The 13531-nt window shown below is 42.7% G+C and overlaps 1 protein-coding gene across 1 annotated transcript in view; it reads left to right on the top strand.

Moving 5' to 3' along the window:
* LOC106845887 (uncharacterized) overlaps window positions 1–13531 on the top strand; it is a 369420-nt gene that overhangs the window by 260501 nt on the left and 95388 nt on the right. Inside the window, exon 8 of the mRNA XM_070501822.1 lies at window positions 704–803. The gene's annotated coding sequence lies outside the window, so the exon portion shown is untranslated. The remainder of the gene's footprint in view (window positions 1–703; window positions 804–13531) is intronic.

A 13531-nucleotide genomic window follows, 5' to 3' on the forward strand; every position in this document is an offset into this window, starting at 1 on the left:
TCAGAACACACACAAGAGCCAGGAGATGGGAAGGGGATGAGTTCTATATCCACGCAGCCACCAAGAGTCCTAGAGTCACTGAGCTGGCCTCCCCATAGAGTGAGATTTCCTCCTTGTAGAATATAAATTGGGCAAGGGCTTCCAAACCTGTGTAACGATGCCATAAATGATGGTGATGCACTTGGGGAAAGAAAAGTTAGACACCTACATTTCCCACTGCCTTGACTAGGACACTTTCCCACCAGTGATTCATGTCACTGCTGTCATATTTATGTATGGTTCTTGTTCTGTCTACTCGTTTGTCTCACTCTCTTAATTGCTATAACTTTAGAATTAGCAATGATGCCTAGTAAGATGGCTTGACGTGGCTTAGTCTTTAAAACTCGTCTACGCACATCTGACTCTTGCTTTGTCCATTCCTCTTTTTGTCTATATGCTTTCTTGAGTTTCTTCTTTGTATGTCGAAAACCCTATTGTCTGCAAATAAACACACTTTGCTCTTTTAAAAATGTGTTGTCAAGGTACACTATATTGTCAGATTTTCAGATATTGAACCATCTGTTTGCATTTCTGGGCATGAAATTTTAATTACTATTTAAATGTCCTTGTTTAAAATTTACTGTGTGAAGGTTTTATTTCACATATTTTAATTCTATTTTTATTAATAAAATGTATTTATTTCATTTCATATGTTTCTGAAAAGCGGGACGTCTGGTTCGAGCAGCACTTGGGTTTACAGTCTGTGCGCAGAAGCGTGAGAGATGACATGGGACTGAGATTGCAAGCAAGGAATTGATCGACAGGTACACCATGCAATTTGAGCTGTTAAAGAATGGAAATAGAGATAGGAGTGTGGGTAATGGGGAGGAGATTAGTCTAGGACAAAATAAGTTTGAGTCTGTTGGGGGTTGAATTGTGTCCTGAAAAAGATATGTCCAAGTCTGAACACGTGGCACCTGTGAATTTACCCTTACTTGGAAACAGGATCTTTGCAAATGTTATCAGTTATAGATCTCGAGGTGAGATCTTCCTGGAGTAGGGTGGCTGTAAATCCAGTGACAGGTGTCCTTAGACAGAAGAGTAGAGACGCAGACATAGAGAAGGAGCCACATGAAGGCAGAGTCAGAGATGGGAGGGAGGTGGCCACCAGCCTAGGGACGCCTAGAGCCCCAGAAGCTGGAAGAGGCAGGAAGGACCCTCCCCTGGAGCCTCCGGAGGGAACGAGGACCTGCGACCCCTTCATCTCTGACTCCTGGTCTCCAGGATGCGGAGAGAATCATTTTCTGTTTTCTTAAGCTGCCCAGTCTGTGGTACTTTGTTATGGCCACCCCAGGAAACTACGAGAGTTGTAATCCTAGGCAAGCTTTGTTTTCTCATCTACACAACAGAGAGCCTGTTATATATTTGGTACCAAGCCCAACAGAAGGATTTGGTTGACGAATGCACATCTGCCATAAGCTCCTGGCAGTTGTGAGGCTCAAAGAAGAGTTTGGAGAAGCGTCATGCAGACTGTAAAGTATTACACACACGTGAACGTCACTGTTTCCTCCCGCAGGCGGCTGGAAGGTTTGCTGACTTTTGGGTAACATATATGGGCAATCAAAATAAATCATAAATCAGTATTAACACTAATTTTCTTTAAAATGTCAAAGACAAATTTATATATATATATATTCTTTTTATCTTTTTTAAATTTTATTTATTAAGTTTTTTGGAGGAAGATTAGCCCTGAGCTAACATCTGCCGCCAATCCTCCTCTTTTTGCTGAGGAAGACTGGCCCTGAGCTAACATCTGTGCCCATCTTCCTCTACTTTATATGTGGGACACTTGCCACAGCATGGCTTGACGAGCGGTGCCATGTCTGCACCCGGGATCCGAACCAGTGAACCCTGGGCCGCTGAAGTGGAGCGTGTGAACTTAACTGCTGTGCCACTGGGCCGGCCCCTCTTTTTTATCTTTTTTGCCAAAATATGCAGATGTGCTTACCAACCTGTCTGCACTCATGGTGGTCCTCTCAGGCAGTGGTCCACAAAGCAGGATGAGCACCCAGAAGTGCATGAACTGTCTATTGAGGGATAAGGAGCAATTATTAAAACTTCTATTCCTATGCATCTTTTTATGTAAATTGAGACAGAAATTGTGATTATTAACACAACACGGATTGAAACTGGTACACTAAGTCCAGGGTAGCATGACTCAATTCAAAGAGCAATTTTTAAATATTGTTCATTTCCTCACAGAAACAGAGAGTAGAATGGTGGTGGCCAGGGGCTGAGGGGTGGGGGCAAATGGGAAGATGTCGGTCAAAGGGTAAACCTTCCAGTCATCAGATGAGTAAGTTCTGGGATCTAATGTACAGATGGTGACTATAGTTAACAATTCTGTGTTGTGTGCTTGAAAGTGGCTAAGAGAAGAGATCTTAAATGTTCTCACCATAAAAAGGTAATTATGCGAGGTGATGGAGGTGTGCATGCTTATTGTGGTAATCATTTCACAATATATATATGTGTTAAATCACATTGTACATCTTTAATTTACATAATTTTATATGTCACATCTCAATAAAGCTGAAAAAAATTATTGTTCATTTCATCAACCTTTCATCCTTTGGAACATTCTGGTGTAGGGGAGCCTTTTATAGTGTGCATAATCCATTTGAACAGAAGCCCTTGTATCACTCTGTAAGTAAAATAATATTCAAACATTGGGATGCATGCTCCGATTTTGACAGGGTTTGTCATCAAAGGGCTTAGAGACCACGGATCTAAATTAACAGGGAGCACAAAGAGGGGAATTCCCACTGACCGGCTTTCCTCTTCTCCAGGGACTGTGAGCTCCTTGCTTCCCTGAATAAAGACAGCAGAGTTCAAATAAATATGGTCACAGGGCGAACCCTCCAATATTCGTGCCAGTCACTCCCCAGATATTTTAACAACATCCCGAAAGGTGAAGAATGGAGATGACCAGGCATTTGAAATGACAGCTCCGAGGAAGGTCAGAGCAAGCAATTCTCTGTGAAAAACAATTTGCACAGCAAATGATGTGTTAAATGATGATTCCGATTTTCCGTGATCTTAATTATAATCGTCATAAGAACGATCTCTGTGCGTGTGGTGTCTGTGAGAGTGGACACAGCGCACTCATAGACTATAGCACACAAAGTCATGTAACTGTGTTCCTTCTGCTTTGAAAGGAATATTCCTGTTAGATTGAGGTTGAGGTCTGTTTAAATTAAGGCAATCTGCAGCTGTCACGAGCACAGGCTTTCATCTACTTTCTGGAAATCTATTGCTTTGTAATTTCTGTTTTTCATGGCGTGGTCTGCAACCCTGGTGGCTTTTAAGTCTTTCAAGTTCTTGGGAGAGAACCAATCATTGAACTTGAGCTGGCAAAATGGAACAGTGTTTGTAGCTCAATTTATGGAGTTGTTTCTGTTTATAACTGTGTTTCTCAAACTTTTTTAAAAAGTTATCACGCTTCCAAGGAGGCTTTTTAAGAGATTTTTCACTAATAGTCCTTCCCCATAATATTTTAGCACCACAGATATGCCGTCCGCGTCTTCATGTGCTGTATGAATATCTGTGTTTAGACATAAAGAAGAGTAAGATTTTATCACAGCCCTCCTCTCTCAAGAATCAATTTTTGCCCCCTTGGTGTTAGTATAATTTCCACTGAGAATTCCTGGTCTGGAAGCTTACTATGGGGCCCAAAGAAAGCCGCTTTCTCTTCTCTGAGTTCTATAGTTTCTGTAAGATAGAGAAGTGTTGTGATGAAAGTGTTGCCTGTGTGAGATCTACAGGTTTAATGACTAATCACTAGTGAGCTGAATGGTGGTTGAGAGTCAGTAAGACCAGGAAAACCTCCATTCTGGCTTCTGCTAGCTGTGTAAAGCTGGGGATTTTGCTAAACCTCTCTGAGCTTCAGTCTTCCAACTGGAAATGGGGATATTAAAGTTTCTAATCCATTGTGTGGTGGAAATAAAATAGAAGTGCATGGCCTGGTATACGGGAAACACTCAAATTATTATTATGCCTATATAATGTTGACTTTTCTATTTTATCTGATGCATACTTGACATGTGAATTTACAAATGCTCATTTATATGACCAGAAATAAGTTCCTTTCTGCCATTCTATCTTAAGTTTCTTTGGATGTCATGTTGATCCCAGCAATGTAGACAAATGTAATCAAAGATTATATTAAAACTTGGGAAAAATATGACAATAGATGGACACAGGATTTTTTAAAATTGTTTGTATTTTAAAAAAACAGTGAGCTGTAGTGGGAGAAGGTTGAACTTGGTCAATGTGGGTATTTGTTGAATATGGGAGGCAACGAATAAGTGATGGAATTTTCAGTAAGTTGTTTGTCCCTTCTGGTTTGCTCATGTGCAAATGCACGAATTGGACCAAATTTACTTCAACCTTACAATTCTGTGAGGTCCCAACATGTGATATGTAGTGTAGTCCTTGTACAGACTGGTTTTTGTATGACATGATTCCATTTATTTAAAATTTGCCTGAAGAAGTCCTTATTTCTCTTTCACATTTAAAAAATGTATTTAAATAGCAAAATATGTGAATTATACAGTATTTCAGAATTCAGATACTCAAACACTTGCAGGTGTCAGACAGGTAATAAAAATGTTTTGAATTTGAAAATAGGAATTGGTCTTGCGAATGGAGAACGGCGCTTGCTCCCTCTAATGAGCAGCCATACCAAAAGAAAATGAACAGAATTACTTGTGGTCTGAGTCGGACACAAGGGACCCCACTTTGCAGTCCCTGCTCCCTCACACCATGCCAGGATGCTGTTTAAGACCTGCGCTCAAGGGTAGGAACGAGAACACTGAGGACTGGCCTTTGTTCTTTCAGGTTACAGGGATGAGGAGAGCAAGAGTGTGAATAGTGAATGTTCTAGATTGGGAGACTTGCCAAGCACAGGTTAATCCCAGAAAAGTGGTAAAAGAAGTGAATTTTTATTATTTAAATGGTCAGCGAGTGCGCTCGTTGGTGGTTGGTTTGGTGTGGGAGGGGGTGTTTGGGTTAGCTAAGGTCATTCTGTGGTTGATCTGGAGCAGAGGTGGGCGGGTCCGTCTTGAGGGGCGGCAGAATGGACAGAGGGGCTGCGTGCAGGGCAGAAAGCTGCTCTACCGTTGCTTCTGACGCACAGGGCCAGGTGCTTCTGGATGGGCTGGCAAGAAGTCAAACTTAGCAATGTTTTCATCCATCCCTCTCTCTTTGTTCTTTAAATTTAACTTTTTTTTTTTTAAAGATTTTACTTTTCCTTCTTCTCCCCAAAGTCCCCCGTACATAGTTGTATATTCTAGTTGTGGGTCCTTCTGGTTGTGCTATGTGGGACGCCACCTCAGCATGGCCTGATGAGTGGTGCCATGTCTGCGCCCAGGAACGGAACCGGTGAGACCCTGGGCCGGCGAAGCAGAGCTTGCGAACTTAACCACTCAGCCATAGGGCAGCACCTAAATTTAACTTTTGAAGTCTTCAATTCTTTATCTGAGATGGTGCAATACAGGCTCATCAGGATGGAATACTTGTTGTCGTCTTCCTCCTTCTCTATGAGAGGGCAGATTTCATCAGGCTTCACATTTCTCAGATAGGTCAGACGAAGGCAGAAAGGTGGACAAAGGCACATTAACCTTTTTCTGGCGTTTGGAACGATGTGTCATCTCCCCTACTTCAGTTTATAGCAATATTTTTATTTTTCATCCTCTCATGATGAAGGCCAGACACTGCATCTTAGAACAAGAGATTCTTTTCTAGATAGCTTCAAGCAGCATCGCAGATATGGTTCCTACATTAAGGATCGAGGATCCGATAGAGTTGTGTCATGAACCTCAATTTCCTGAATGGGCAGAATAGGGCTGTGGGAAGGGGAGAGAGTGAAGGGCGGGCAATAGTGGGTCATATTATAAATGGATGCCCACCTTGGCAAGACTGAAACCAGCCTCACTTTTCGTATGGTCAAATTGCTTGGAAGAAAATATTGAATTTCTTTCTGTACTAAGAAAAAGTAAACCTGGTAACATGAGTAGAAGAAGGACGTGCAGGGTGGAAAGAATGTGTTGCACGAGCTTTGATTGATGTGCAAGGCGGGGCACCGTGACTGCGCCTGGACTAGAAGATTTTGCATGCTGCTTGGAAAGGCGGTCTCAACCCTGTGGGGTTACCTGGTCAAGGAAGCAGGAAGACTGAGAGAGGATGGCTCCAGAGAGCCAACGACCACAAATTATCATCCCTACACTGGCTTTGAGGGAGGAGCAGGTAATCAGCCCAGCACCGTGCCCGCCTGTGCAGAAGGATTCTGCAGATTGGTGAGTTTGATGGCTGGCGGCAGTCCTGTCAGCCTACCATGGCCCCTCGTATCTGCCAGGTTGACACGATCAAGCACCCTGCACTTTGGGATTTTACCTGGAGAAGGAGCCTAGAGATTTTAGCCCAGAGGTGGTGCCCCATCAGGGTGAACTCTCTGGGCATTTCCGTGAGTAGGCTGTTGTAGTTGGTGCAAAACCAGCACTGCAGAAACCCACGGTCAACACAATAGTGTTGGGTGCTTGGAAACACCAATACCTTTTAGGATTTGGGACAGTCCTGGCAATGAGCTGCCTCATAAAAACACCCTGGTTTGATTAGATAACGTCTCAAAGAGAGCAGAGAAGAGAGTCTGATTCTAGCAGAGAATAAGAAAGTGGTGAGACATCAAGGAAGACCTTGCTTTCATCTACAGTCGTAGAGACCCCAAACACCTCACAGCCGAGAATGGCTGGAGCAATTCCAGTTTGCGCTCGTCTCCCGGCTGTCTTCACTGCTTCCGGAGAAAGCACGTCATTTTGTTTTCACAGCGATGTATCCGGCTACCGCGCCTTATTGGTCCAAACACCGTGGACGGCTGTGTATTTTGTGAAGTCGGTCCTAACTTGTGATTTTTTCGCCGGTCTTTAAGAGGACAGTTACTGAACTGGCAAGGTGCAGGTTTCTCTGTGAAGATCAGTTGAGACTATTGTCACGAAAGGAAAAACAGGTTTGAGTTTGTGCCATTATGGGGCCTGTGGGGTTTTATATTTCCTATGGTATCATTACCAATATATTTTTAGGAGCTTCATAGACTGTTGTTGCTGTATCCCTTGGATAATATTTTGAAGCTCTTCTAAAATGCTTTGATGAAAAATGACACAGAAAAGCCACATATGGAACATGTGTAGTTAGCAGGGGAAGAATTTTTTTCTCTTTGAAAAAGAAAATGGTGGGGACCATTTGTGCAATGCAAGATGACGTACAGCATCCCTGGTCTCCACCCACCGGATGCTGGTAGCATCCCCCCTTCACAGTGACGATGAAAAATGTCTCCAGACATCACTCGATGTCTGCTGGGGGTAAAATCTCCTACAGCTGAGAACCAGGGGGTTAAAATGGGGATGCTAAAGTTGTGGTCATATGCCGAAGATCATTTGGCCAATTCATGGCAATATAGAAATTGGTTCTTCTGAGATCTCCGGTGCATCCCTCACTAGATCTCACTGCCCCGTGAGGAGACTTACTTTCAAGTGTTCAGCCTGATATGGCTACACTGATATCATCTTCAATTGCATTATAATTACCTGCCTGATTCTATGCTTATAGAGTCCCTGGGACAGTCTGACTTTTTACATCCTGCTCAGGATTCTCTTTTTGTATCCCTGTGGATGTTAGGAGCAAGTATGTAGTATAGAAGACTTGGCGAAAACCTTGGGCATGGCCAGCTCATGGGCATCATCTTGCTTTCTGCCTTTCAGCCTCCTGGCCTCCTCCTTACAGCTCCTCAGAAGCATCAGGCTCCCTCCCTGCACAGGACATCCCAACGGGAGGTTTCCTCTGCCTGAGAATCCTCCTGCCCTCCTCTCTTTGCAGGTAACTTTCCGTCTTGCTACAGATCTGAACACCAATGACAACTCCTTAGGGAAGACCCTCCTCCCCTCCTCCCCAGACCTGGTCAGATCCTCTTCTCTGCGTTCTTATAGCGTGTTACGCATTTTTCTTCATAGCTTCCCTTATCCTTGGTAATCATCTGTTTATTTGTGTGATTATCTCCTGAGTGTCAGCCTCTCTGTCTCATCTGTAAGTTCCAAGGAAGCAGAGATGGTATTTCTATTTGCTCATCCTTTATCCTCAGCCCCTGGGTGTTTAGCAGAAATCTCCTGAATGAATGAGTGAGGAACAAGGAGACTGTAGCAGATACAAAGGGGAATATGACACCGTCTCTACCTGTAGTGGGTTGGATGGTGGTCTCCCCAAATATACGTTTATCTACTAATGCCTGGAACCTGAGAACGTGACCTGATTTGGAAAAAAGCTCTTTGCAGATTGAATTAAAGATCTTAGTGTGGCCCTAAATCCAATGACAAGTGTCCAGATCAGAGACAGAAGAGAAGAGACACAGACACAGAGGAGAAGCCACGTAAAGATGGAGGCAGGGACGGGAGCGACGCGGCCACCAGCCCAGGGATGACTGGAGCCCTCAGCAGCTGGAAGAGGCAGGAAGGACCCTCCCCTGGAGCCTCTGGAGGGAGTGCAGCTCTGCTGTCACCTTGGTTCCAGACTTCTGGTCTCCTGAACTGAAAGGAAATAAATCTGTTGTGTTAAACCACCTGGTTTGTGGTAATTTGTTACAGCAGCAATAAGAAAATGATAGACTACCCAAAAGGACTTAATTTATTACGACGTAGTACATTTCTTTCTCATTCTTCTTCTTCCCGGTATGTTATAGCCAAGAGGAAGCAATGATCATTAAAGCATATTTTCTGTTGAAGGGATTAATTGTGTTGTCATTATTGAAACTGTATGCTGAGGTCAGTTCTACGTTTCTGCCAGTTGTTTACGAAAACACCTTGAATGTGGCATATTGCTTTTTGTATCATGACTCACTTTGTTCTCCGTGTCTTTGTTCTATTACTTTCTTCATTTCTTTCCCTAACAGGTGATTTGCTTGAGGTCAGAATCTGGGCCTCTGTGATTTTAGTGTTGTCAGAGATAAATTCAGAGCTTGTCTTATAAGAAGCCTTTGAAAACTGTCAGATGAATACATGCGCACCCAATCTGTAAACACTGTGGGTTTTTCCAACGTCTTCATCTGTGGTTATGACACCAAGATCTGCCAATCAACTTGCTCAAACTTGAACATGGAAAAGTTCCAGTGACTGCTTTGCTTTTGGTTGGAAGAGAAAGGATATCCCAGAATGAGAGGCAAGAACACACTTCTTGGTCATTCTCCTTCTCTGAGTTTGATTTTAAATGACACATTGCACAGTCAAAACTTGTGTCACTCTCCTGCTTTCTCTCTCTTTCTCTTCTTTGTTTGTTGGCTATCTAGAAAGGCACATTGCTAAATTTTATTAGGTACTTATTTTTTAACATTGCCAGCAGGAGATCTTTATGAAATGTGACAGTAAAATGTGTATATCCTCAAGAAGCATCAATGTAATAAAATGCATCACTAGTTTGATTGTGCCAATAGCTTGTAGGGAGAAAATTCCCCGTTAGGACTTGTACTTTGATATTCTTAAGCAATGGAGAAGAATCTCTTCTGAGGAGCAATGAAAGCATTAAAATCATGGAAGTCGTTTGGTTTATATAACAAACTCTTGTTAAATTGGATGGTTTTATGATTGAGTTTTCTCAACAGCTGTTTTAAATAAAGTATGATAGAGGTTCTTGGCCATATTATTCTTCAGTGGGCCAGAATGGCTCTGTATTAACTCAGTAATTAAAGAATTCCAATTCTAATCAGTTATAATACAAAGTTATCTTCAAACTTGGGTTATAGTAAGTATTTTTGAGGGTTCATTGACTCTAATTCCAATCAGTTATAATACAAAGTTATCTTTAAGTTTTGGTTGTAATAGGTATTTTTGAGGTATTATTGACTTCAGAGTACAGATGACATTTTTAAACCAGGATTCGGGAGCAGAGAACTCAGTGGAAATGCATAGATGAGCTTGAATAGGCTTTGAATAATTCGTGTCTTCCAACTGTTCAGTCATGGAATTGTGAGTACTAGATGTGACTGCTGAAAACCTTTGTGGTTTCTTGTGGATTTTATTGATTCTATGAGTCCCCCACACTTGTGTAGTTCTTGCTCACAAGTAGGCATAGGTACATTAAAAGATTAACTCAGCAGGTTTGGGGTCTTCCAACCCTGCGTGTGTCGATGAAAGGACTGGTCCTTGACTGGTTCCTTGGAGAAAAACCTGTGATTGAAGGTATATCCTTCTTGATAAGACTGTCTTGGTATAACTCGTGCCTTTGGCCATGTGAGCTAAACTAGCCGTGTGACATAGGTTGAACCCATAGTTTTGTTTTTCTGGGTCCCTGGGCCATGCTGGATCAGTTTGATCTCTGGGGGAGCAGTCTGGAGAATGAGTAATGAGGTCGGTCATGGAGCTACTCCATGTCCATAAGACTTGCCCGCCGAGTAAAATCCCTGGACACCAAGACTCAGGTGAGCTTCTCTAGTTGACGGTACTCCGTATGTGTTGTCACATGTCCTTGCTGGAAGAATTAGTGTTGTCTGTGCAGCTCCACTGGGAGAGGAGAATTGGAGGCTCATACCTGGATTCTCCTGGATTCTTCTCTATGTGTCTTTTACATTGGTTGATTTTAATCCATATCTATTCACTGTAATAAACCACAGCTGTGAATATGGCAGATTTTCTGAGCTCTGTGAGTCCTTCTAGCAAATCACTGAACTTGAGTGTGATCTTGGGGACCCTTGATGCAGCATGCCATTGAGTGGGTCACATTTATGGGCCGACTTCTGGGATGATCAAACAGAACTTCAAGAAAATATAAGGTGCTGCTTTGTACATACTTCTATTTTCATTTCTTATAAGGGGCAAGAACAACCTTTGTAGAATCTGTTAATAAATGTGCAGTTCTTTGAACAGCACCATGATGTTGTGACTTTCCTGATTAAGACATTGTTGAAACAGCAAATTGAGGTACATTCATGTGTCGCTTAACAACAGGGACACGTTCTGAGAAATGCATCGTTAGGCAATTTTGTCATTGTGTCAACATCACAGAGTGTACTCACACAAACCTAGATGGTACAGGCTACAACACACCTAGGCTATATGGTACTAATCTCATGGGACCACTGTCGTATATGTGGTTCGTCGTTACTGAAACATTGTTATGCGGCACATGACTATAAATAAAGTGGAATCGAGGCATGCAGATGACAAATGTACCTAGAAAATGGAAGCTTTTCTGGACCAGGCGAGCCTTCAACTGACAGAATGCAGCCTCCAGCACAGGTGTGTGTGCACAGAGTGATAGCTGTGCAGCTGTGCCTTCACTGCAAGTATGTGAAGAGCCCATAGCTCTCAAAGCTGGTGTTCAATTGGGAAAGAAAAGGTTATTTGGTGTCTCAGAGCAGTATGATATGTTGTAGAGCATTGGCAAGGGGATCTGGAACCCACATGGGGACATCTGAGTCATTTGGGACAGCATAGGGTGGGATGCCAGAAGAAAGGTTATAGGCTGAGAAATCTCAGGATGCAAGTTAGCAAGGAGGGATGGAAGCTTCTGAGAAAGGACGTCTCAGGCAGATCAAACTGATGTGTGAGTGTTTAAGCTAAAGATTGGAGACTATGGGAGCCGCAGATGCCTATGGTATGAATGTGTGAACTCACATATGTAGACACATGGATGCCATTGCAGCAGAGTTCAGGGGTCTGCATTATAATCTGAGACCCCGGGTAATTAAACAGTCTCTCTCTTGCTGAAAAAAAGGGGAAGAAAGTAAAGCTGAACTCATTTTGAAAAAGCTTCCTAACATCACTAAGATGCCTGTCAACATTTTCTAGTATCTAGATTGTTCCACTGTGAGCTTGGTTATTTTATCTTGTGTAACCCTTTGGCATCTGACTGAGCTTTTAAAGGTCGGATTAACCCGACTTGCTTTGTTCTAAGGCTCAACACTTGCTTCAGTTACCCAGACGATGTTTCCATTGAGAGTCTGCCTTGAAAGCAATCTATCCAATGGAGACTTCAGGGAGCTATGCCTGAAATAATACCTTCACTCTATTTGCTGACATTTCAAGCATTAAATTAATATTCTTGAAGTCGATTCATCAGGCTGCTAACCTATAATTGGGATTCAGTGCATGCAGACGATTAGAAGGGAGAGCAATCGGTCCGTGGAGAAAGGCGACTTTTCATTTAGCATCCAATCACGGAACGCAAACACAATCAGCCCGCATTCCGGACGCCGAGAGATACTGCAATCTAATGACTCAAGCAATGAGAAGCGGACACGATGCAAACACAGAAAAAGGCGTCGTAACCCGTGAAACCTTCCCACAGAGGACATCCCAAATTTTTATCACATTGACCCCAATCTGGCTTTCCATGAACTTTTATCTTTTAGACGCTTCTACATGCAGCAAATGGAAGCATGTTTTTTGAGTGTGTGTAATCCATGCATAGCAATGAACCACTAAACAGTGTTTGTTTCCAGTGGTATGCACGCTTACGACTAGAGCTGGCCTGTTACAGTTGACATTTTAGATTATTGTGGGGCTGGAGTTTGTTACAGTGTTTGAGACCACTAACACCTCTGTTCAAGCTGTGTCGACATGTTCACGCTTAAGATGGTCTATAGCTCCATGGATTTCCTTACATTGATTCTGCAAGATAAAGGCAGAAAAGAGAGAGAGTTGTTCAGGACGATCGCAATATTTACTCCAGAAAGGGGACTCTCCGCAAAGCTCAACAAAACTTTATCAAAATCACAGATGATGGTCCAGTCCAGACTGTTATACAATGCAAATATGATTTCCTGCTGGCTGAGGTGCAGGTTGCTGACAGAGGCTCTTTAGGACATGATTTGTCCAATAATAAAAAAGAAAGCTGGCTAAGCAGCAATAATTAGGTATTAGAAAAGGACTCCCTTGCTGTGGATGATTTTCCTTTTGGAAATATTTGTCCAAGGATTTCAGAACATCTGGAATTCTGGCAGAGAAAATCCATTCTAAAGTAGAGCCTTGTTCTATTGTCAACAATCCATGCTAATGCCTTTCTTGGGCACTGCAGTTTCTCGAGACACATTCACGACTGCATGATATGGGGCTATGTTCCGGGGTCTTACAGCTTCCCAGGTGCATGTCCTGTGAAGGTTCAGAAACCCAGTGAGGCAAGTGTAACTTGAGCCCACAGGACTGGAAGCTAACAGCTGATCTGGCACCCCTCATTGTTAGGGGTGATTACTTTTTCCTAATAGTCATGGATGTGCGCCTGGAATGTCTGCCCCTTTAAAAATGAGTCTTCACATCCTATAGCCTTTTTAGCTGTTTGAATAATTTAAATAAGAACAGGAATAGATGTACTTAGAACTCAAAGGACCAACACTTTAATGTTTACAAGAGAGAGGAAAGACAAGAGATTGTACAAATGGCTTTCCAGAAGGAGAGTGGAAGGTTTGGGGTTTAGTTTATTTTTTCTCCTAATGGATAACATTCTCAGAGAGACTTAAGAA

This window comes from Equus asinus, chromosome X (genome assembly GCF_041296235.1).
Source record: "Equus asinus isolate D_3611 breed Donkey chromosome X, EquAss-T2T_v2, whole genome shotgun sequence".
Lineage (NCBI taxonomy): Eukaryota > Metazoa > Chordata > Mammalia > Perissodactyla > Equidae > Equus > Equus asinus.